Here is a 26,224-nt window from a genome sequence, read left to right as displayed (position 1 = left end):
GAGTGAACCTCCATGTGGGTCCCATGGAAGAGGTCAGAGAGCTGCTCTTGGTGGTGACCTGTCACCAACAAAGCAGCCAAACAGATCCAATTCTCTTTGTTCTTGAGCCATACATGTTTTCCCAAACAGATTAGCACTGATTAGCAATGAATTATCAAGCGTAAAATGAGTTTCTTGGCTTCTAGCCACTGGACACATAGAAAGAATATATCTGCAGGAGGAGGAAAATGAGTATCCATGGATGAATAAAACACTTGGATGTATTTGTTGTTGTAGGTTATTGCCAGCTCAGAGTAAGAGTGGTCATTGCCAGTTAAATAAAACACCTCTGTCCTTACAGTAAGCATATTGCTTTCTAGAAACAGGAGCTCTTAAATAAAATCTTTCTGCTTATCTATGGCTTTTGAACATATTTTTTTGCTGAATAGCAGCACAGTATTTGAGCACTTCTGTCATGCAGAAGCAATCTGCTCTTTAGACAGTGATGGTTGCTTAAAATGCTGATGTTGATGATGCTGAACACGTGGGGTGAGGGAAAACTCAGGTCTCATCTTGAATAGGCTTGCAGATATTTGGCTTCTTTTAAGAGAAGGTAAAAGATGCGTTAAATGCTTAGCAGCAATTTAGAGGACAAGTAAGCAGTTGGAGTACTTTTAAGAGAGACATTAGTAAAAACCTACTTGTTTCTGGCAGGGGAAAAAGAAGGAAATTGGTGCACCTGATTACAAAGAAGAAAATGATCAGTAAGACAGTCTGTTAGGCTGTGGCCTCTGCTCTGGAATAGAAGGACTCTTGCTTTATTTAACTGAAAACAGGACGAGGGTGTGATGCTTCTCTTATACAGCAGGAACATGAAAACTGCATCTTCAACCCTTCAGCCAGTTTGTGTTAGTAATTCTTAGCAGTGTGATGCTAGGCACAATATCTCCACAGTTAACAGGTGTGTATTATTACTTTAATTATCTTTAACTACTAGGCATGCTGTGATACTAGGCATTGAGAGATTCAAATATACAGTAGGTCTGATAAAAACTGTTTGTCTTGAATAGATTCAAATGCTTGGGGATTTTTGCACAGAAGGGCTAATGTTTGTTACTAGTTTGTTACTCATGATCTTGGCTATCCATGCTAATTAATTTGCCAGCAGTCTTATTGTTGACATCTGAAAAAAGAAAGGTAAACATATAGATGATGTCCTACATTTGCTTAGCAAAAGGAGACTTCAATATTTTTAAAAGAGGAAAAAATCCCATTGTTTTTAACTGGATAAAAATGGATAAAAACCCAATGGTGTTTTCCTCTGTGATGAACAGAAAAGTGAATATTTATTTCTTATTTCTGTATCTGTCTCCAAAGTGAGTATTTACATGTTAATGAAGCAAAGGAGGGAAAAATGGTTATTCAATACTTCACTTTTTAAAAAAGAATTTTGCTTTTCCTGCTGCCTTTTGGAAGCAGACATTATAACAGAAATCTCACTGAATAGCCCAAATTTCTTTAATACCAGATTTCAAAACAAAATTTTCTAGCTGACTAATATATATATAATCTAACACACATTCACTAATCTCTTTTTCTTCTCTTTTTGCATTCATTTCCCATGGCTGTCTCCTTTTCTACTTCCAAATCTTTTCCTCTATTTTTTTTTCCCTTTTGGTTTGAAGCTGCTCAGAAACGTGTGTCAGTAGTACACATCTTATAATTACAGCCTCCTGATATCTAGTTTTTAAAACTGCATGGACTAATGAGAAAAAGATGCATGGCTTCAGCTTTTGATTTATTCCTAGGCCTAGTGTGAATCCTAAGCCGTGTGATGCACCTGTGTATTCTGGCTTTACTGTAAGATTCTCAGACACTTACTGTACTGGTATGATGTTTCCAGACAAATACATATCTTGCAGGCATGTAGCACAGTTTTCTCAGAGGTTTCCTGAAGGGTTATAAGGAGGATCCATGTTGGGCAATGCAGCAGTGTTCAGACATGTTTGAGGCATTCAGACATCAGTGGTTAGCTCTCACTTGCCTTTAAGTGAATACATTTCAAGGAATTTGTCATCTCTCTGTTTTCAGCAATATTATAAACACAGCCTTGCATGGATCTCTTAGCACAGGAGAGTGTACTTGGAGCAGTGTGTTCATTGAAGATTTTTTTTCACTCTTCAGCCTTGTGTGGATCTTTAACGACCTGCTATATGCTCTCTCTCTCTCTAATCTTCTGAGAGAGTCAGCAGGCACAAACTGTACTGAGAAAATTATACTATGCCACATTCTGAAACTGTAGGTTTGATTCCAGCCTGTCTGGTGGGACTGCTGCTAAAAGTCAGCATCTAAAAGAGCAGCTCATTTGAATTCTGGATGTACACACAAGTTAATACGAATGTGCTCAGAGACTGAAGGCTGATGTATCAAAGACACCGCTCAACACCACCTCAGGAATGTTCCTAATAGTGCAACCATTTTTTCCTTTCACTTCTGTCAAATTTATCAATGTCTGATGTCACTCTTTCACAAAGAGGCAGCCTATTAATATGTATAAAGTAAAAATAAAACTTCATCCCTGTGCATTAACATTTATTCATGGCAATTATGCCTGAGCCTAATAAATTCGTATGTCCCCCTCTTTTTCTTCCTTTCCATTCCAACCCTACTGAAAGTCTAAAGATCTAAAGATCTATTTTTATTAAGCTCTATGTGTGTGTACCCCGTATCTGTATTTATATGTGCATTATCTATACATCTCTCTCTTTATGTATTTCAGCACTAAGGACTGAATAAATTTACCCACTTTTTGTATCTTACTGCTACAGAATTTCCAAGAAAACTAATGACTGCTTACCTGGAGCTAGACTGAGCTATTAGGTAGGCACATAACTGCACTGCCCCAGGAAGTATGCATGAAAGGAATTGGACCTGAGAGCAGCATAGTTTGTCTTGCTTCTCCCTCTTCGTTTGTGAAATGAAAAGGTAATTTGCACTCCTTTTTCACGTGCCTTTTTCTGGTGCAAGTTAATTTTCATGCAAGAGAAGGAGCAAAGCAGCTTTCACCTCTCACCACCTCTCTTCTGGCCACAGTCCCTCTCTCCTGAGCCCAGATCATCCCTGTAGCCTGGGGATGCCCCTGTGCTAGGCTCTGCCAGAGAAGGGACAATCTGATAAATATTATCTCTGATAAATATTATCTCTGCATAGCCATAAGGTTCAATGCTGCATGCTTCCTTGCATGAAATGTTTGCTTAGATTCCCCCCAAGAGAATCCGTCCCTGACCTTTGCTGCTTTGTGCAGAGTGGGATGGGGCTGCACGCCCTCAGTACCATGCATTTGGCTGTCCCTCTGTGGGTTTAGGATAGAAGGGTGGGTGAAGGGAGGGCGTGCAGGACCTCACAGAATGTGTGTCAGCACTCTCCTCACCTGCAGCTGGAGGATTATTATGCCACAAGCTGGGCTTTGCACTAGTTTTGCAGGAAACCAACAATTTAAGCCACTGCGGAAGTTTAGTGAGGAGGCAGCGTGTAGGGTGAAATTTTGCTGCAAATTCAGGGAGAACCTCAAGGTAGATTCTCAGAAAGGGGTTGTAACTCCATTTCAAATCCTTGGATTGATGCAGCCTGCTAACAAAACACCTTCCTTCAGCTGGGCTGTCCTCTTTCTGAGGGACTGAAGCAGGTGAAGTGAGAATATAGTGGCCAAAAGATAGAGGAGAGATTATATCTTAATGCTATGTAATTTTCCACACTCCTCCTCTGGCAGGAATATTTATAAAAAAATTTAATTCCCCTTCATCCCCTTCCAGCTCCACACTGGGACCTGAAACCTCCAAATAAATGAGTCTTTGTAAGGACTTTAATTTCAGGGATGCAACTGCTTTCTGATCTCTGACAGGATGAGATGGAAGAGGAAAGACCAAGGAAGCTAAACTCCCTATTCCAAGGAGTAAGTTTATAGCTATTGGCTTGGCCAGATCAAAAAAGAGCTGCTACTGCAGTAATCACTGCAAGTACCTAGAGGCTACAATCAGGATTGGAAGGATGCTCCTTTGATGTTTTCCTAAAATAAATACAAACATTTTTTACTCTTTTAAGCTGAATCAACAAAAGAGCAGCTAAATGCTCTGTTAGCCAAAAGAACCCCAGCCCTGCTTTGGTCACTTTTTCTTCTGTCATGGCTTAAATCACAGTTAAAATATTATCTTCCTTTGTTCTCTTAGAGGTTGGCTGAAAATTAGAGTCCAGAGGAGAGAAGGGAAGCAGATCCCCTGGGTTCAAAAAGGACAACAAGATTTTGGTTCCTGTTGACTTTTCTTCAGTCCTCTTCTGCCAACATCCTCAATACTTGCATTTTTGGTTGCTCCCAGTGTATTAAACAAGCCTCCCTAGCAGGAGGCTTCTCAGAGTGGACTGTTATATCCCTAGACACCACCCCACGTCTGGGGACAGCCACACCTGCCTGACACCTTTGTGCTGGTGATTTCTGTGCTACTTTGCCAAGTCCTGTTGGCTTTCCTACATTCTGACTGAGCACTCTGAGATGCTTCAATCCAGCAGCCAACTGTCATCAATAATAACTGTATTTACTATGATTAAATTTTTTTTTCTTCTAAGTAACACTTGTCTGTGTGTTTTTGTTAACATGACTAACAACACAAATAACTTTTATTTTGTCCACATCTGTACATTTACATGGCTGCTGGAGCCCCTGTGTGCTGGGTGATTTATAAGCCCTTTGTGCCACTTGCCTGTCCCACTCAGTAGGAAACTATAACCCAACCTTTTCCCTAATGACATTCAAAGGTACAATTAATCAATAAAAGGGGTCAGTTAATATTCTCCACACGTAAGTGCTGAACATCAGAATAATATGCTCTCTTGTGGCTGGCATCCCATCATTTTGTGGTTTAGTTAAAAAGGAAATTGGCAGGACAACCACAGAGTACACCATGGGATTGCTCCACGGATCTGGGGCAGCTGTTATATCTGCTGCAGAGAATGTTTTCTCTGCTGAAAGGGTTTTTTAAAATAAATAGACAAGTTGGTAGGGAGTAAAATTTTCTTTTTGTGGTTTGAGAAACTTTCTTTCTTTTTACTTCAAAGACTTAAGTGGCATGAGGGAATCCCCTAGCAGCCATAGGCCCTGGGAATTAAATTTTCTCCATCTGTTCCCTATTCCCAGAGCAACATAGCACAAATCCTACTACCATATATCTCTTTAAGCAGCCTCCTGTGGAAAGAGGGAAGCTTGATTAGTGGAAAGAGGGAAGCTTGATTAGTGCATGTGCATATGATTGCCTGCCCACATTTAGAAAACTGGCCATCAAGAGAAATGTTGGCTTTGTATTCATTACCATCCTGAGGCTCTCTGCACTGTATACATGACATTTCCATTGCAGGAGGCAATGTGGGAAACAAGGGTTGAGGTAGTCTTACCTGAAACTAAATCAAGTAATTTGCTCTACTGTTCTCAAAAAGGTCCTTCTCTTAATAAAAGGCAGACCAGGCTTCAGCAAGTTTGTGGCTCTTTTGTTTGACCAGTGCTCTGCAGGTGACCTGGAAGTTTACTGGCAGACGCAGTCTTCCTAGGAATACCTTCTGAATACACCATTTAAATGCTGTTTAGAAAGTAGTAACTGTGATTTTTCTAACTGAAGTTGTCTTGAAATTTTTTCTTCAGCTGTTCTTTGAATTGGGAATATTTTTTTTCCAGAAAATGCCATTATAAAGTGAGTTACTTTGTTCTTTCAGGTTTCTGGTGAGTAATTAAAATAGGCTTTTCATGTACTGGTGTGTTTTCTGTCTGAAGCCGCCATGAACTTATGGTAGGTTTTTTATCCCAGGCTGTTTTGTCTATGTCTAAATGCTAATGTTTCATTTTGTTTAACAAGCCATTGTTTTTTCTGGAGCTGAGACCTTTCTGTAACACTCATTGTCAAAAGATCTGCCCTTACTTATGATTGAATATGGGTAATTTTGTATCTGACTGAGACCATTTGGTACTGTGGTGGTTTAATTTCAAGAGTTTTGGTACTTGTTTAGAAAAAACTGCTGGATACAGCTGCCTCCTCTGCTCCTTATTCACTCAGCTGCTCTTTTTCATTCACCTTTGAATTCCCTATAATGTGATCCATGTGTGTAGACTGTGTTTTATGGATGAAACAGATTGGCACATTAAGCTACCTGGTTATGGAATTCAGTTCCTTGAAGTGCAGTTCTGCATCTTTCATTCCAGTGCAGAAAGGGGAAATTTATAACAGACATTAATAAATTTGAGATATTGCAGGGCAAATATTTTTTATCAGAGGTGCCCTAATAATGAAGAGTTTCAAAAAGACCATTTTTGCAGAAATTCACAATTGTTGTCTGGACACAGGTCGGCCTAACATTTGTTTAATAGTTTGGGGTTCTTTCGGGGATGTGGCAGAACAATAAAAAATGAACTTCATTAGCTTCATAAACAAATATTAGAAATTGAGGGTCTGAAGTTGTTTGTACAAAAGTTTTCAAAGGGCCTAGTTTGTGAATTTTTGAATTAGTAAATATCATTATTCTAATTTTGATGAAAAATGGAATTGTCAAATGGTGTAAATTTGTTTTAAATAAATTTCATGTGCAACTGTCTGTACACCAAAATAAAAAAATGCTTCTTATATTTTATTACATCAATTTTTATTTTAAAAGTTAATTTAAAATTAAAACACTGTGGTATCTTTTTTTTTCATCTTTTACTTCTCTCAATGACAATCTAGCAATCTTTGCCTGATTGCAAACCAACATAGCCATGCTCATCATAATTAGCAGCAGAACTGTAGTGATTTTGATCTCTAAAAGTTGAAGAGCAGCCTATTGTGCTAGGCACTATACCAACACTGCATGGGTGCAAATGTAGCTCTAGAAGGAGCATCCTCACTTGCTCTAAGTAAGTTAAGTTTGACACACTGGCAACAATAAAATGGCTAAGCCATCATCAGACTCTCTCTCCTTTTCTGATAAAATAAACATCACTGTCTTGAAGATTCGGTGTGACTCAGCTGTCCAGTTCTACAGTGCCTGAGGTGTAACACTGGATCTTGCCCAGGTCATTGGTGGCAGCTGTAGTGCCCTTGAAATCATCAGCAAAAACATGTTCATTCCCTATGAAACTAACTGTTTCTTGATTTTCTCTTTCCCTCGAAATTTTCAATGAGTTTGTAAAAGAAGATGGCAATAAAAAAGCCACAAACTTGGATGGATTGTTCAAGGAATAGCTTGTAATATATTAAATTATTATTTTCATTTACTGAATAACATTTAAGGTAAAATCTCACTTGAGACATACACAATTCTGCTCTTAGTGCTGTTTCTATTTTACAGCAACTTCTTCTTGTAACAAGATCTATTTTATCAGGGTAGCTTTATAAAAGAACTTTTTCATTTGCAGTTTTTAAAATTATAGCAGTTTTTGTATCTAACTGCTAAGGAATGAGAGCCTTTTATTTGGCTACAGTTTTAGATAAATACATTATTTATCAAAATAAGCATTTCTCCTTAAAATGTATCAGGAAATAGTTTGCATAATCCCCAGCTTCTTGCAGAAATCCAAACATGATTCATTTCCTTTTCACAGATTTTGATGGAGCAAGAACATAAGAAAACTGATTCAAAATACACCCTCTGAGGCCAAACTTGACCTCTTTTCAAACACTTCTGCTGGGCTCAAAGAGCCTGATCCACAGGGATAGATGTCAAAGCTCAGGGTCCAGGGTCTGGGATGCTGAATATGGCACTTTTTCAAGGTGAAATAGCTACACAGAAGGAAGGTGTTTTTAAAGTAAAAGTACTTGCCTGATTCTCCTGTCACTGCTCAATGACATGCATTTATGTATACTATTTAAAGCTGTGTTAAATGCAAAAATATGTGTAGTCTGTGACATTCAGCTCAACAGATATTAAAAGATCCCAATCTGTGGCAGCCATTTAATTTGCTCTTTAAGACTTCTGCAACTGTTTCACATTTTCTGTGCCTTTTAGTGTGAGCTGAAAGCTGTACTGTGGTGGTAGCTCACAGAGCCATCCTTTTTTTCTCTTCCCCTTCTTCCTCCCCCCTCACCTTCCTCTTCCCCCATCCCTTCCTTCCACTTCCCTTCTCTTCCCACTTTTTTTAAAAAAGGAGGACTGGTTGTTTTCATTATTATTTTATACCAACACTGAGTTGAAAACATTTGTAGTTGTTTAAGTACTTAAGGAAGATCTGCTTCTTACCTCCGGGTAAGGCAGTAAATTCTTCCATGTGTTGCCTTCATCTGTTATCCCTACCCATTTTCCACATGCCTGAGGGATATTTGGTCAGACAGACTCTCTCTGTACTAGGGAAATCTCCAGCGAAGGTCAGCCAAAGAAGCAGCACTTACTCAAGAACAATGTGATGTGTTTGTATGTCTGAACGGCAGGTCAGTGACGTGCTGAGGAAAGAAAGAGGGAGGACCCCTTTCCTTTTTAGCTGCTCCATGAAAGTAGCCCTGGCTTCAGAACTGAAGAGCCTGCCTTGCTCTGCCATCTGCACTCCAAGCAGCAGTGAAAGTGAGGTACTTCCCAAAACCTGATTTGAGGTGTTCATTCTCCAAACCTTTGAAACCCTAGTTTTTGCCAATTTTAGGAGTGAACATTGGGCCAAATCATGCAGTGGACTTATCTGGTGAGTTCACTCAAATGCTATGGTGCAGACCAAGAGTTTGGCATCCAGTAAGAGGTCTACAGACTTAGAATCCTTTAGGGTTGCATCTGCATTTCACTCCTCTCCTGATGTTTGTCTTTTCCTCCCTGAACCAGGAAGGAGTCAAATTCAGCTGGCAGGTGAGCATGAGCCCCTACAAAACTGCATCTGATATGTACAGTCACAAGGTGGGGGGCAGGCTGCAAAGGTGAACATATGAGTCTGTTTTTATGGGGAGGAGGGAACCTGCCATAGGGAGAAATTGTGCAAGTTGCATAAGTCACATTGAGAAAATGAGATTTGCCTTTTCCCATGGCTTCTGAGTGCTAGGGAAGCTCTCCCTAACCACAAAGCTCAATATTCAAATGTCAGTCCTTGCCTTACAACTAATTCACCTTAACAGGGTTATAGATATGAATAGCCTCACTGGGATCAGAGGAGTTACTTACCTGCATGCAGTGTCAGGCACACACATTTTCAGGATCAGGCCCTACAGGCACACAGCAGTTTCATTGCTCTGCATGTTGCTAAGTCACAATCTGATGTCAATTAAGGAAAGTGAAGAGAAGCATATGCTTACATGGCAAGAGTGCTGCAGAATGGTTTAAAGTGTTAAAGGTTTAAATCACACCAAGGCTATAAAAATCAGCTTTGTTTATGGACTGGTGCAGAGACCTATTGTACTTCATATCGATCAATCCATTGAACACCTGGTTCAAAATGTTCAATTGAAAGCTGGGGAAAAGTGCTAAATTGAACAATCTAAGTAACCTGTGAACCTGAGAGTCATAAATCAATGGAGATGTTACACACAGTTAACCCTAACCAGTTAGCAAGTTGTACCAATTATTTGCTGTGTTACGTGGTTAGGAGCTAGTTCACTGTTTCAGAATTGTACTAATACAGAAAACACTTTTGTGCTGAATGACCCCCAGTAAACAGTACTAGATCCACTGAAGACTTTCTCCCCTGCTTCTGTGCCAGAAAAACCTTGCTTGAATATCAGTTTGGAAAAGAGGACATTGAAAATTAAGAGACAGGTTTACAAAAACTGCCAGCTTTGGGGTCTTAAAAAACGTGGCTACAAAAGATGAAGGGTCCGCTTTTCAAAGGTGCTTTATTCTATGTGGAAGGTTATTCACATCTGTATGGGCTCTGTCAGACACTGACTTTTCTGATGCCAGTGCTGTTTGTTACTTTTTTCACAGGTTCTTTGTAGACTTCAAAGACTTTGGTTTGCTAGCCCACCTTGTCCTTTATATGCCTGGCAACACTTGCCTTTTTTTTTTGCTTCCTAAGGCCAGTAAATATGCTAAGTTCTTTGCTTATAAGAACTTCTTGTTTCTGCTAAACCATTTTGCTTAGGGTTAATTGCATGCACACCTCTAGCCCTCTATTAGCTTTTACATTATTTTATCCTTTCAGCTCAGGCTGAAAGGGTTTCAATCACCTGGGTTACACATATAACTTAAAAAAATAAAACTGTTGAGATATTGGCATTTTTTTTTCTGTCCGTCTTGGAACATCTCCAGTGTTCTCAGACATAGCAAAAAGCAATATCCTTGGTTTGAAATTTTCTTCAGCCAGCTTTTTTAAACCTCTTGGTTTTAAATCAAGCAGATCTGCTGATTTAAATTGCTATTTAACATTTTCCTGATTTTACTGGAATGAACAGCATTGCATTGTCCTCTTATGGCAGGACTGATTTTTTGTTTTTTTCTTCGAAGAGAGATGAGATTTATTTACAGAATATACCATTTTTTTCATATATTATAAAGATGGATACAGTTGTGTGTAGTCAAGACCACAAATCTTTCTTGTTATCCTTAACTCTGATGAAAAACCTTACTTCTTGCTTCCATCCTTATTAATTTTCTGTAGTTCTTATCTTTTGTCTAATTCACATTCTAATAAGTGCCATTTTTGTGTAATTATTTTGATTTACATAGCTGTTTCACTTTTATGCAAGTCAACATTTAGTCCAGCTTTCATTCTTTTTTTTAAACTTCTGCTAAAATGTTTTTAAACACTTTCCAGTTATTATCCACATTTCCTGTCTAATTTCTTTCTCCCGAATGATTTAGCTCATAATTGTTTTCAGCTTTGCAAAATTGGCTCTTGTAATCCATCAAATATACATATTACTGGTCTGGACTTAATTCCGATTATATATAACAAACAGAAGCAAATCATGATCGCTTTTATCCAAACTACTGCTGATTCCTTAAATCTACTTCTATGATATTTTATTTTCATATATAAGGATAAAATAATGTGATGCAGCATTCCAAAAGTGTTGGATGCAGCAATTTTTAAGGAACTTATAATTTATGGCTTATTCCAAGGATGTATTAATTTTGTGGCATGAAAACTCCAAACCATGCTTTTCGTATTGAAGTGCTGACACTGCATGGTTTATTTTTCTTCTTGTTTTATGGATACTTACTTAAGGAGATAATTTTCCTCTTCTTCAGATAATTACTTTCAGAAGACATTAATAACACACACAGACCCATGCCGTTTTGTACCTCTTTGGTAACACACCAATCTACAGGCTAAGAATTGCTTATGTCTTTGAGCCTATTTCCTAGTTTTATCATATTTCTTCTGCCCTGTTTTCATGGCTAAATGGTATTTAGATGGAGAGAACTACCTCTCCAAAGAATCTTTCCCATGGAAAAGGAAAGGATAACAAGTGGAATGTGTTCAACAGCTCCACCCCCACCGATATTTTAAAAAGGGCACAGCACCTGTCTCATCTTTTCAAGCTTTTTTGTTGCTCTCATCAACAAATGGCCAGATGGTAAGGTGGATTAGAGAATCAGGCTTCAGTATCACATACACCCTAAACCAGGAAAACTGGTTCTTGAGTAGGAGACACTGCTAATTTTGGTGGATCTAGGATCTGATGCTGTATTGTTACTGCTAACAAAGTTAGAAACTACAGCCAACTTTGTGCCCTGAGGTAGGCAAGATGATCTCATTTGGAGTGTGTCCTTTGTATTTGTTTCCTGCCTGTCTTTTTTAGAACACTTGGAAGCTACCTCACTTATGATTCTGTTCATCTTTGGTTTGTTTATGTTAAACACTTAGAATCCACTTGTGCATTTTTTTAATTTGAAACCCTATAATATTTTTTGTGCAGTTATGATCTCATCTTTCAAATTAGATCAATGTTCAACAGAATTAGTCAATTTACATTGTCAAAAATGTATTTCTCTTCAAAATCCTCGGCTTTTCATGAAATGACCTTTTTGCTTCAGGATTGTCACTATAATTAATAACAATAAAAATATATTTTACTGTGGCCTCTAAATGTTCAGGCAAATACATCTCTTGGAGAATGGTGATTCGTGAAATTACTTTTTTTGATGAAAAATGTAGGCTCTTTTGTGCCAAGTGTTTCATGAATACATGTCAGTCTTTGCTATATTTTATTTTTTGTTTCTTTCAAAAAGCTGAATACAAACTGTCCTTCTCCTTCCAAAATAACAGGGTTCTATTCATCTGTTTGAAGAAAACTCTTCTCCCTGAAAAATTTTTGTACCATCTCTTCCATTAGAAGACAAATGTGCTTAGCATTGCCAACTGGATTAACTAATGAGATAGTTATGTGATACTCTTCTGCTTTCACAAGCATCTGGCCAAAAGAGAACTTGGCAGACTAGTCATGCTTTCCGTGGTGACAATATTGTTGTGTCAGTAGGCATGGAGTGATGGACCAGTGGTAGGTGAAAAGATAAAACGGAGTGTCAGAGAGGTGAGACAGCCACACGTAACTTGTAGGCAATTGGGCCTGAAAAGCTTTGATGACCCTCACTGTTCTCAGGGAGGCTGTGCTCCAAAGGGAGGGTGAGAATTTCACGCACACTGCCTTCCTCATATCAAAGGACTGCAACAGGTTTTAAAAGCTAAGGCAATAGCACTAGTAAGTGTGTCACTCTGAGAGGCTGCTCTCTATGCTCAAAGAGGTTTGTAAGAGCCCTGGGCTGTAGCTGCTTGAGCAAGGAACAGTATTTATTCACTGCAAAATGATGATGACTAAACTGCGGTTTTAGAAGTAGGTGATGCAAGAGGTCACACTGAGTGGATGACAGAGACTGGCCAGTGATCAGTAAGGTTCATGGTAATGGTCTTTCCGGGGGACAGGTCACTGAATGCAGCCCTTTCCAGCTTCCACACTTTTGTCAGAGAAAAACCTATGGATCAAATTTTAGTAGAAAAGCCAAAATAATTTTCTAAGGATTATTTCCAATACAAACTTTGCATGATCCTTTTCCTGTGAATGTTTGCCTATCCTCCTGTAGCAGTACAACCTGTGGAAAGCAGGGCTTATGGATGTGAAGCTCTGGCGGATCACACTGGGAATAATAACAGAGTGTATGAGGAGGAGACCACAAGCTCACTCTGCACTCATTCATCCCCCTGTATGAGATTGCTAGTTATATGTGATACTCACATACCAAACAAAAATATTTTAATCCTCAGAAAATATGCTGATGCAGTGGGAGATTTTCAGGTGTACTTGGTCTGGGTGAGATGGACTTATTTTCCCCAATAGCAACCCTCACAGTTCTGTGCTTTGTGATGGGAGCTAGAAAGGAGTTGAGAATTGACACCAGTGTTTTGTCTACAGCTCAGCAGGGCTCACACAGCATCAAATCTATCCAACAGACTGCATCAAGTCTATCCAACATTTTTAGGAAAAAGCTTTTTAATGGAAAGGGTGAAAAAGTACTGGAATCATCTGCCTGGGGAGGTGGTGGACTCACCATCCCTGGATGTGTTTAAAAAGAATGCATGTGGGACTCAGTGCCATGGTTTAGTTGAGGTGTTAGGGCATGGGTTGGACTTGACGTTCTCAAAGGTCTCTGAAACTCCTGGGGAATCTGAGCCCAGACGATCAGACCCCCTTGAGTTTCCTCGGCACTCAGCCTCATGGTGACTTAATGGAGAGAGAGACAGCTTCAATCCGGTTGTCTGAAAAGCAATTTTAATAACACAAAATAACAAACAATAAGTCGTCCACTGTATGGGAGCAAACTGGACCAAGACAGTAACAAGGGGCCAAAGGCAAAAGGCAAAAGGTGGGGTCTAGGATGAGACACAGGTACTTATGCACCCCGGTGTGGGTGGGGAGTTAAGGTGGGGTCTGAGGGTAGGGTCCAATAGGGAAAAGTGATTAGGAATATTAAATTTCCTGCACCAAAAATCAACCTATGGTAATACAAAGAACTGAGAACTTTTTAGTAACAATTTGCATAGAGAGCATGTGAATAAGCTTCTTGCTTACGGCATTTTGAATGGGGTTTCCCAAGGCATTTTTCCAGGGCTCTCTTCTTCCCTGGGGAAACCGCCCTCTACAGGTCTCTTCCAACCTAGTGATTCTGTGATTCTGTTATTCAACATCCTTCTCTGAGAAGTAGGTTGGGGGTGGGAAAGATTTTAGGAAGGGGCACAGCCAGGACAGCTGAGCCAAACTGACCAGAGGGATATATCACACCATATGATGCCTGCTCAGCCATAAAAGCTAAGAGAAAAGAGGAGAGGGGCCCTTTGTTATTACACTCGTCTTCCAAAACAAACACTATGTATACTGAAGTCCTACTTCGCAGGATGTGGCTGGTCACTGCCTGGCTCATGGGAAATAGAGAATAAATCTTTTGTTTTCCTTTGCTTCCACGCATTGCATTTGCTTTATTAAACTGCCTTTGTCTTAATCCATGAGGTTATTTTTCATCTTATTTTCTTCCCCTTGTCCTGCTGACAAGGGGAGTGATAGAGTGGCTTTTGTGGGCACCTGACATCCAACCAAGGTCAGTCCACCACACCAGATCTGCTCGAAACCTGCTAAAACACATTCATTGAGCTATTGTTTGGGTCAGTGTGTTTAACCAAATCACCTTCTAATGGCTACCCCTGCTGACTGATATCTAATTTACTTTCCCTTGTTTCACTTGCCATTTGATTTAGGACAAGAAGCTCTAGACAGCACCGTAAAATCGGAGAATATTGTGATTTGAAAATGCAAAAGATATTCCATAAATAATCTTGCCTGTGTAAGAGTCACTCTTGCTATGGGAGTTAATTAACAATCAAGTCATGTCTGTGCTCCTTCCTGGTGACTGCAGTAATCTTCTTGCTTGGTCCAAAGAGCTAAACATAAATAAGATTGTAAGTAAGTTTATGGTGTGAAGGAGAATTTGGCATTTGGGAAAAGGAATTTAAAGCAATCCCAGAATATCACTCTGAAGTTTTCCCTTTGCAAATGCTGTCACAGTTGGCAGAAAGGAATCAAGAGACATTTTTACAATTTCAATGCAAGCTTGGTCGTTGAGGACATTTTATTCAGACAGATGTGGATCAAATACGTCCACTGGGTTACAATACTGAGACCACCCAATCTTTTGCTAATGCTAGTGTTTACATAAAGAGTTAGAAACAAGCTTCTCTCCAATTAGAAAGCCAATATCTAACAAGACACTAACTTCTTATTTACCCTGTAGTGTAAATGTTAATAACTTTGACCCCCATTCAGTTTAATCTTAATCTCTTTGACAGAGCAAGTGAACTTTGTGTTGTATTTTACCAAAGTGTTCCCTTTGTTTTCCTTTCCCCCCTTATATTTCCAACAGTGACTATGTCAGACATTCCAGGCCCAAATGAAAGCCTGTCTTCTTTTTCAATCAGTCATATCACTAAGTATATGAGCAGGAAAACCCTTGTGATTGACACTGCTTCAACAAAAGCAGATTCAGTTTGCAGACGATAAGAGGCAAAGTCATACAAGCAGTGTTTACAAAGCAGTGAAGGAGAGGAAAAAAATTAATGATAAAAGGACTAATCTTATTGTTTTACTAGATGAGAGAATGGTTCTTTGTGTTTACTCTAGCAGAAGCTGACAGATTGTCTCCCACCTCCTTTGTACACTTTTGGCAGCAAAATAATTTCCAGATTCTGTATCAAATGCTGGCTGGTGGATAAAAAAAAAAGGCTCTGGAATGCCTGGGAAGCCCCAGAAAGCAGAGGAGTGCCTACACACAATAGCAGGGGGATGTACTACCTACAGCAGTGCTGTATAATTGATTATCATCTCCCTTATGAAGGGGGAATGAGGTGTGATAGCGAAGGAAGCAAGAGCCCTTAAAGGAAAAAGAAACAAAGCTATGTGAAAACAGTGAACTGGCTGATCTGATGTGTATTCTGAAGCATGGCAATCTCACTGCTATCAGGAACATTCTTTGTGATTTCTTCCCTCTAAGAGAGACCAGACCCATGTCAGCTCTAATCAAAAAAAGTCCTAGCTTTCCTTCCTGATGTTGGAGTACTTTTATGGTAATATCATCAGCATAGGTCAAGGCAGCACCATTTCCATTTCTTGCTGCCAAATGCTGGAGGAGGGTGACTGGAACAGATTCACAGACTGGTGGACTAGTTTATGTTGAAAGGGACCTCTGGACATGACATGGCCTGAGCACTGCCCAAAGAAAAGCTGACTTCAAATCTAGATTGCCCAGAGTTCTTCTGATATTCACTACTGGAAGGCAGCAGGGTGGCCCACTGTGTCTTTTCTCAGGACAGCACATCTGTACAGAAATCTGTTTTAACCATGTGTAGTGGCTGCTATTGGCTGCACAGGAGGCAGGACAGAATTAAAATCCAGGACAATCTCAACAGGAGAAGGACAGGGTAACCTTGCTATCCGGCTCCTCCGCTGTTCATTAGTTTCATGGCTTAATTCCTATCTCTTGCTAGCAGGGCCTGGCAGCTTTGTCCTTTCAGCAGATGAAGTCACGCTGCCTCACCACTGTTCACCAAAGGTTACTGCACAAGTGTTGCCAATTTCCTTCTCTTCAAGATGAAGCCTGCCAGCTCAGTTATGTCCTTCAGTGAGCATGAATGTCTAGCTGTGAAATAATCAGTCGTTGTAGTCTCTATTGAGATGTGATACGTTGCTCAGAGAGTAGGTGAAGCAAGGCAAGGCAAGACAAACTTGTTCTGATGTTTCTCCCCTAAAAGTCTCTATGGAGTATGTTCAGTGTGTTTGTCTAATCTAGCTGTCCCCATCAACAGTATGAGAAGCAGCACCAGCAGTGAGGGAATAGCACACACCTCAGGTTTCATTGAAACATTTAATTTCATCCCATTCTGCCCCACTAAAAAGACATTGACACTCTTAAAGAACATTACTTGAATTAAAGAAGGGACTTTGTCGGGAGAGGAAAATTGACTTGCCAAGTGATGAAACACACGCAATTTTATTGTTATCCAGAACAATTGCAAATAATGGCAAATAATATAGAGAGTTTCAAAGCGAGAAAATCCAAAAATTGCATTCTTGCATGTATTTCTGAGATATGTTCAAATTACTGGTGCTTAGCAAATTACAAAACATCAGCAGAGACACAGGAACTGTATTTACATATGCCTTTAGCTTTTGAAAAATGTGACTATGTTTGGTTTAGAGTGGGAGTGTCTTCCACTGTGTGCTAAGGTAAGTTAACATTTTAGATATTTGTTTATTTATTGCTAGTAAATGCTTGCATATGGATACATTTAACATACCCACCATCGTTCAGAAGATGTACAGTAATTTATTTATTTGTGGTGATGTTATCAGGTGGCTGAGCTCTCTCTCACATTTGTGCTGCTTTACACTCATGACTTATTCTTGCAAACCTCTATGAATTAATAAATAAAGATCCTGGCAAACTAGCCCTCAATGATTTTTCCATGGCATCTGCATTGACAAATAAAGCTGTGAAATATTTTGCATTGTCAATTGCTAACAGTTACCGTGCTCCTCTGGTACATTAGTTAGAGTAATTTAGAGTTTAGAACAAAAATGAGTTTCTATAACTTAGACACACAGAATGACTATCAGGGAAATCAATCAAAGTGTAATAAACTTTTATTAAAAAAAGACATCACTCTCAGGCAATTCATAAAACAAGTCTCCAAATCTGTATAGACAATACAAATAAACATAAAATGATTCTTTAAGGGCATAATGAAGGGTTCTGTCAACAATAATAAGAAAACAAAGCAAAGATGTATGTTTGTGAAAGAAATTGCACGTTTCCTGTTTTTCAGAAAGCCTTTGTCATTTCTTTTTGATAAAAAAAGACTACAAGATGCAAGAAACAAGTTCCTACCTGAGCAATGTCTTTTTATTTTCTTCTTTCTATTTTATCAAATTTATCATTGATAATCTGAGTGAGTCTTAATACTCTATGAGGGTTCTTGAATTTGGTGGAGTACTTTAAGCTAATCCTCAATGTCTGGGGCTTGGCCATATACCTAAGTTCAGCTGAGTCCCAGTCTGTTTCTAGAGTACTATTTCTGTAAGTCAGAAGCCTCCTTTTTGCTTAAACAATATATTTCAAGCTAACCCTTTTCCAAAAATTACAATTTTTAATTCTATGAAGTATTGCTGATATAAAGTATGTTATTAAAATTACTGTCCTTTATTTTGTTTTCTTTTTGACTTCATTTAAAGTATAAAGTTACTAAAGCCCTACATCATATTTTAGTCAAGAGATAATCAGTTGAAAAGGGATGTTTATTTAATAATTATCCTTAGAAAATGAATATGAGGGCAGAAGGGTGAATTGCAGGTCACTTAATCAGAATTTGAGCCTTATATTAATTGAACACTTGGATTTAACTCCTAACTTGCAAAAGGCTTCAACTTTTGAACTGGCAGTACCTAAAATGAAATGGAGTCCATGTTTTAGAAGGTATTTATTTCAGAACAGGCCTAAGGAGTAGGGAAAAATTCCTCCCATAATGAAAGAAAATGAGCAATACCTGAATATTTTCTGAAAGAAAAAAAAAAAAAAGTAAAACAAGGCTCAGAGCTGAGCAATACAAAGGCCTTCAGAGATCTTCCATCTGGACCGCACTGAAGTCTGTCCTGCAGAAAAGACCTACCTGGTCATCACCTCAGTCCCTCTCAGATACATGGTATTTTCTTACCCTCCCTCCCCCTCATCGTCCTTCAAACCTTCCTTACTTCTTCCATTACCCTGAATACCTTGATTCTCTTCTTTGTCAGGATTCTGACAAGATGGCAATTAAAAGACATTTCCAATGAAAAAAAGACTTTTTCTTCAAACTTGTCTCAGTTGCCTACTCAACTTTTTGTTCTCCTCTGTTGTTCCTAGTAACAGCTCTCTGGGTGACTTCAGGCAATTTATTTTCCTCCCCTGTGCTGAAGCCCTTGAGAATTTCCCCCTATTAGCTACCTAAGAGTTTCATTAGCTCCCAACTGCTTTCAAATTTTTTGTCCACATCCTTATGTTCAGGATCCACATGACAAATCCTTCTCTACATCGGGACACCTGAAAGTGCAACCTTACTGCTACAATGATTGTTGTAAAGCCATGACATCAGTACTCTGTTGTTTATTGAGAAGACTGTTTCTTGTGTGCAACAAAGGAATAAAAACATTATGCCACAGAAAAATTGTGGTCTGCATTTTTGAATCTGAGTCTGAAAACATTAAGTGCAAAGTAACTGTTAAATATGTAACCATTAATGTGATTGACAAATCTTGAAATGTAAAAGATAAAGTACATAAATGCCCACCTGTCTGTCTGAATGTTCATATTGCAAATCAGCTGTTAATAAACCTGGCTTTCTTTCAATAGCAAATTTTGTACTGTGAAACCTAAACACTGGTACCTTTTTAATAGCTAGTTGGGCCATTTTCCTCCTGGTTTGTTTGTTTGTTTTTCTTTTAAAACACCATACCCCTGGCTCCTTTTAATGTTGTTATTATTGACATTATTATAAGGGTTAAATTAGTGTTATTATTGAGCACAATGCAGACATATACACAAACATATATAAAAGGTTGCCTTTCCTTCAAAGGCAGACCCAGAGACCTGAAAAAATAAATAGAAATTCATGCAACCTTCTAAATCTGAATGTTATTTGACATTCACCAGAGTCAAGAGGTACTCAGTACATTTAAAGTCAAGGTGCCTAAATAAAGAATTAATAGCTCAGTATGAGGCATCTCTTTTGAACACCTGAAGGTTATAAGAAATGAGGACATGGATCTAGAATGCAAATTGTTATGTGGCTGTTGCTGCTGCTGTAATAAGCTAACTTTGTTATTGTGTTTGCCAGGAAACTGCAATCTTTATAGAGAACAAACATATCAAAGGTTTATTTTTTTGCATTTATAGTATTAGGAATTGATGGAGCACGAGTTAAGATAAAGCATTTGGAGTGCTAGGTAGGACTGTATGTGGGAGATTTTGAAAGCTGATGACTCGGAACTCCTACACTACAGCTTGCAGAGATCATCTGTGATTTTGGGACTTAAATTTGCCGTTGTTTATTAAAAGGAGAGTGGGTGGTTGGATCTCCAGCTGCATTTTGGAAGCTGCATTTTGGAAGCTGTACAAGTACTCCTCCAAGCCATAACCAGTGACAAGAGCCCAAGAATACTCATGGCCAAATACTGCATGACCTTCTGCATTGCTACCCTTGTGAATTCTGTTCTTGGTTTGTTTTGGGGGCATATGATTGTGTTGCACCTAGTCCTGGGACAAACCCTGCTCTGCCCTCCCACTTCATGCTGCTCAGACCTGCGCACTCATGCACTCATGAGACAGCAATGGACAGAACTTTGGAAATTGTGAGATCCTGCTGGACAAAAAGGAGGATCTGATTTTCTTTTCTCTGTTTACATATTCCTTTGTGCCAAAATGGACTTTGGTGTCAGCAACACAAGTTTGTTCAGAGAAAGCATTTACTTTATCAGTACTGAGTTTTCACGTGCTAATTGAAAACAGCTATCACACACTGTTTGGATACTGCAGATTCAGCAGTGTGCTTCAAGAAGTAGAATGAGCACCTCGAAGGATTGCAATGGGAGAGCTGAGGAGAGAGGTATCAAACACAGGAAGCAGTGCTGGTGACTCACGGTTCTTTCCTTGTGGCTGAGGACTGTTGGGTAGGTTACTTAAGCTTCAGATGTGCCTGGAAAAAACACATATTATTTTGCACTATGACACCTTGACAGCAACAAATTCTTGCTGTTTATTACAAATTGATATTCAGAGTACCTTCTCAGGAGTGACCTTAGAAAACAATGAAGTCAGATGCTGATAAATGAACATGGGACCCAGGAAAAAGAGGTTTAAATCTCTCTTGGGTTGTGCTGCATCATGTGATAGGTGAAAAACCATACTCCATCTGTGAGGTGAGGAAATAAACATGGCACTGAGATGCTACTGTGAGTCTGTGCATGTGAGAAGTATATTAAAATCTTGGCAAGCAATGGACCTGATCTGTGTGAAGTCATTCTATTTTGTTTCCTTGCATAAAATATCTGTAATCATAGCCCTTATTTGAGAAACACTGATCTATTTGTCAACATTTGATATCTGAATTCAATGAGGATGTGAGAAAGTCAGAGATGAGACCCAAGATTTTATTTTTAGTTTATATTCATTATTTTTATAGTTTTAATTTTATTAAGTGGCAAACCTATAAATGTACAGGAACTTACACATAATGCATTTCATTGCACTCAATCACTTCTATTCTGACTCAAGCTTACTCATCCTTTGAAAAGTGTATAAAACATTGGAGGGATACATGGTCAACTATTTCCTAAATTATAGCATTATTTACTTGTAAATTAGCTTATAGTTCACTAGAAGGTCCTACAAAATGACCTTAATAAGCACCTGTCTCATTTAGAAATGGTGTCAGAGAATAGCACAAAGTAAGTTTGAATTTAATTATGTCTTTAGAAGTTTAAACCCTCATAGAATGCGGAACTGATTAGAACTCACATAAATCAGTGGAAAGACATGGAATGACATTCCATATTTGTGGACTCTGGGGCAGACCCTCCAAAAGGGAATGATTTGAAATGTCACTGAAAATTATACCCTCATTTAGTAGGAAAGTGTTTTGAAAATTGTTGATCTAGATCACACTTGTTTGTATTTGCAATGTCAAGCAATGTGTGTATGCATATTTCTGCATTTGTGTTCTTGTCCCCTGTAGTACTTTTTTGTGGGTTTTTTTTTTTTTTTTTTTTTTTTGTGTTAAAGCTTGTAACTTGTAGAAGGGAGACACTTCTTGAGGGCTGCTGCATTCCCTTCTTCATTCGTACAATGGATTTTATTAGGTATGAGCAGAGCTTTGCTGTTCCTTATACTCATCTATCCACAGCTGTGTTTTCTAGGACAGAGGAGTAAGAAAATGGTACCAGGAATTTGTTCTGCATAGCAGAGAGAAACCTGGAGGCACATCTGTCTTCCACAGCAGTGAGCTGCTCTCCCATGTGCTTGTGGCAAAGCCATTACTGAACCCTAAACCTGCCATAGCCATCAGCTTCTTAAAGCCAAGACCTGAATCAAAAGAAGTATCAAAATCCCCTCAGACAGTGTTTCAGTGTGAATATCAGATGGTCAGTCTAAAATCCTTTGAAGAGCTCTTGCACATTCCAAGGTAGTGGTGCAGCCTAATAACAGTGCCAGAGATGAAAGGTTTTGGAGGTTTGATCCGGCAGCTGGAAAACAAGTTGTACTACGTGAGGCTTAAAGAGTTCAATCTCTTCAGCTTATCTGAGAGGAGACAGAGGGGTGGATTGATCATGTCTAGGTGCTTACACATGTGAAAGAGATCCAATAGCAGGGTATTTTTGAGCTTGTTGACACAGGCTGGGGAAGATCTATTGCAGACTTAGACAAATTAGGCCTTGAAGTTAGTCATATCTTGCTAGCAGAGAGGATAATTAAGTAACAGTCTCCTAAAAGGACTGGAGGGGGAACAGGACAGATTCAACATGGATTTAGATCTTTAAAGATATACATAAATCCTTCTATGATATATAATTTAGTCTACCTCTGGGCCAAATTCTGTGTCCCAGACGTCCAGGGACTTAGGTGGAATTGTTGTTTTGGTACTTTCTGATCTTAATGCTTATAAATGTATGAATCCTTTATTCATGTCCTCTTTCTGTGGACTAGGGAAAAGATAATAAATTATACACAACCCCAAGAGTTCCTGTAACACCTGGAACTCTGTGTTAAGACAACCACTGCAACAAAATTTATCAAGACTTCAGGGGATCAGTGAAGAGAAAAGATTTCCTTTATGCACTGGGCAGATGTATTCCCAGGGCTCATGTCTTCATTTGCCTTTATTTTTTTTTTTCCATGTCATTCAGAAACATCAGAGGTGGCTGCAGCTGGAGACAGGGCAACAGATGGATAGACTGCAGATGCAGGATTCTATTTTTCATTTATTTACTCAACAGATTTCCAATTTTTATTTTCTAAGTTAAATCAGAAAACACCTTGGTTTATCTTGCTTTTTTTTTTGGAGCTAATCTGAAATACTTTAAGGATTCCTTTTCACCTGTTTACTGTCCAAAAGCACTTGCATATTTGAAGTCTTTTTTTATTCTTTGTGTTTCCTCAAACTAAGAGGCAGGACTCAGTTAACTAATGAGCCCTTTCACTCTATGTAGAGAAAATCTATAGAAGTCAGCATACCTGTAAGAATGGATTACTTGATAAGGTGAGAAAATACTTCCAGCATAGAAGAGTCTACTAAAAAAAAAGAAAATAAAACAGAACCACCCCTAGTTTCCTATTTCCATTTCCAGATACCTTGAGCCAGTACAGAGCAGAAAGGAAAAAGAAAAAACAACTCCAAACCTCTGAATCCAAAATTACATTGCTCTTTGAGAAATAATTTTGAGAAATGCAAATGGAATCTTAATTTTGCCTTTTATAGTTTCATTCTAGAAGAGGCAAATGTGGTATCTGTAGGTGTGCTGGCTTTGGGAAGCAAGCCTTTATCTGTACCTGGTTTACAGCAAGAGACCAGGGCTACAGTTTGTTCAGCTGACAGGAGTCAAGGGATCCCAAAGGGAATCACACTTTGATGCAAATCAAAGCAAATAAGCAAAGAAACACATAAATGAAATCACTGAATGCAAATCCACAAATTAGGAAAATAGAAGACTACAGTGCTGTCCCACTCAGCGAGCAAATCTAAAACTCATACAAGTGGAAACTCAGGGTCAGTGGCTGCCTGAAAAGAAATAAATTATGTCCAAAAAATGAGTAATTTCTGTTCCTAGAATTCAATACTCCACTAACACTTTAATAAGCAGTGAGCTACTGCTCAGTTCTGGCTTGCTATGAGTTGCTACTCAGGAGCCCTATTCTTGGATTAAGATTTCAGGATGTCCCAGATTCCCATCACAATTTTCCTTTCTCATCAAGGCGAATGCATTCCAGTCTGTAAGGAAAAAGGCCATCCATTTTTCATTTAACAAACTTTTATCTACCTTGCATCTTAAGTGTCTAAAGTCACACACTCAGGTAAGGTCACTAACCTTGTCTCCGCTTTTGAAAGTCACCCTAAGATGAGAGTCAGTTCTGTCATCATGCTCCTCTGGGAAATCAAACAATGATGTTAGGCAGCAATGGTTAATAGTGTCTTATTTATTATGTATGAAGAACAAAATTTTTAAGAGAAATCGTTAGCATTAGGTGCAAACATTTTTCTTAATTTAATTGACATTTTGACAGCAAAATCTTTTAGGCTCCTTAAGGAAATTCAGCCTATAATAATAAATAATGAGCAAAATTATTGCTGGAAGATGAAACTTAATAGCCTATTTCTTAAAGTCTCAGATTTTATTACAGGAATGTAGATGCAGATTGCCACAAATACCAGAGTAATTTTTCTCTTCTTTTCCTAATCCCTGCAGACTAAGAATAGAGTGGAAAAATTGGAAAAATATATGCCACAGATTTCTAACGCTACAGCATACATGCCTATATGTATACATGCAAGGAATCCATGTGCACTTTCCCAGTTAATATTAAAAAGGATTATCTGGTCTGTTTGCTGATTGCTCTTTGAAAATTAAAATTCCTTATAAAACATTTAGTCAAAGTAGAGGAAATGGAGGATTTGGAATTCCCGTGGTCCTGGAATTATTGGAGAATTAGGAAGTTTTATGTCTGCCAATAAAATAAAGACTGAAGACTCCTATCAAAGGCACAATGTTGGATTATGGACTGCTAAGGAGGCCAACTAAGAAAGGCTAGCTGATAACTCTGCTAAAATGCTCTCTTAAATCCTTCTCAGTCAACTTAGTGGGCATTTGGTGTCCATGAGACACTTGATTTGGCTCCTTTTGCAGAGAGTTCAGCCTGAGAGCCAGGCACAGGATCTATTGAACTAGATTAGCTTCACTTGTTTTCTTGCAGAGTAAGCACCAAAAGACAAAAGAAACGTACATATATGTGCACACATGTGCACTCTTTAAAAAAATGCAATTTCCAGAGTATATCTGGTGTTATAGAAGCATAAATTTAAATCAAACTTTTCAAGAAAATCTTCTGGGTTACTCTCCAGTACCAGTGCAAGTTCCACAGAGGAGGAGGCCTCTGTAATGACATCTCTTGATAAAAAAAGGAGGAAAGCACCCATGGGAAGCATTGCATCCCAGTGGGCTATACTGCCCTTCAGATAAAATGGCTAGGCTGGGATGTGTTTTCAGTGCAAGGAGAGGAAGGGTCATGAACAATTTAACATAGGTGCAGAACCTTGGCAACCCTATTTTATCACAGAATAATTTTGTAAAAAGCTGGCATCTCATGCCAATATAAGGAGGCTCAATGCTGCTGACAAACATGGGAATTGAATTAAGAAAAAGGTTGAGTGATAAAATGGAAGTCACTAATTTTCACTCCAAAGGCACATAGATAAAATAAATGCTAATATAAGACTTTTATTTTATTCAAGCATTCATTAGAGTTTTCAAAGATGATGAAAAACCCAGAATGAATCAATTATTTGGCTTCAAGGGCTCTGAGAATGTTTAAACCACAGTTTTTTGAACTTCTGTTCAAAAAAGAGTGCATTTCTTAAGGTTAATCAGTATTCCATCTCCAAAAGGGGAAATTCTCTCATGACGAAAGCCAAGGCAGAAGGAATAGGTTAAAGGTCTTAGACCCAACTCTCATGACAGTTAGATTTTGTGTATATATATATCTATAACAAACATAGATAACACATAATATGCCCCTTACTCATATGCTCCAATTCTTCTGTAACATTATATGGAAATCTCTTTTTCCCACTTAGAAGAATAATGGCAATTAGATGCTATCTGACTGAAACTACATAAAATATGAAAATGTATTATATGACCATTTTTTTGCAATTGTGTTTACAAATTGCATAGGACACAGCTACATTTGTTCAGTAGAGTTAGCATTGATCATACAACACAGAGCAGAGGTACTGGCTCAAAGGCATAGGTCAGCCAAATCTCTGATAACTCTGTCACTTAGACTGTCCTGCTTTTTTCTTTTCATAAGCTTTCTGAGCACTCTTAACTTCAGTGCCTCAGCAGCATACATTGTGATCCACTGCACCATGAAGAAATGCCCAAAGGCAGGGATCAGCTATCTTATGCTGAGGGACCAAAGCCTTGCTGAAAGCAGATGTCAAATGGCACTCTGAAAGACTGGGAACTGAGAACTA

General features: G+C 38.6%; 1 long non-coding RNA gene across 2 annotated transcripts; it reads left to right on the top strand.

The window, feature by feature from the left end:
- Positions 1 to 545: 545 nt before the first annotated feature.
- LOC136287796 (uncharacterized) lies at positions 546 to 4,556 on the top strand. 2 transcript variants are annotated; one of them, XR_010720341.1, is made up of 4 exons: positions 546 to 940; positions 2,808 to 2,964; positions 3,792 to 3,931; positions 4,206 to 4,556. It is a non-coding gene; the product is annotated as an uncharacterized lncRNA (long non-coding RNA). The 2 variants fall into 2 exon arrangements; XR_010720342.1 differs by lacking the exon at positions 3,792 to 3,931.
- Positions 4,557 to 26,224: the final 21,668 nt, after the last annotated feature.

The sequence above is a fragment of the Chamaea fasciata genome, unplaced genomic scaffold (assembly GCF_029207755.1).
Source record: "Chamaea fasciata isolate MVZ Bird 193981 ecotype frontalis unplaced genomic scaffold, bChaFas1.0.hap1 SCAF_3, whole genome shotgun sequence".
Lineage (NCBI taxonomy): Eukaryota > Metazoa > Chordata > Aves > Passeriformes > Sylviidae > Chamaea > Chamaea fasciata.
Note: the sequence above shows the minus strand (reverse complement) of the source record. Positions and strands in the feature narration are given on the sequence as shown.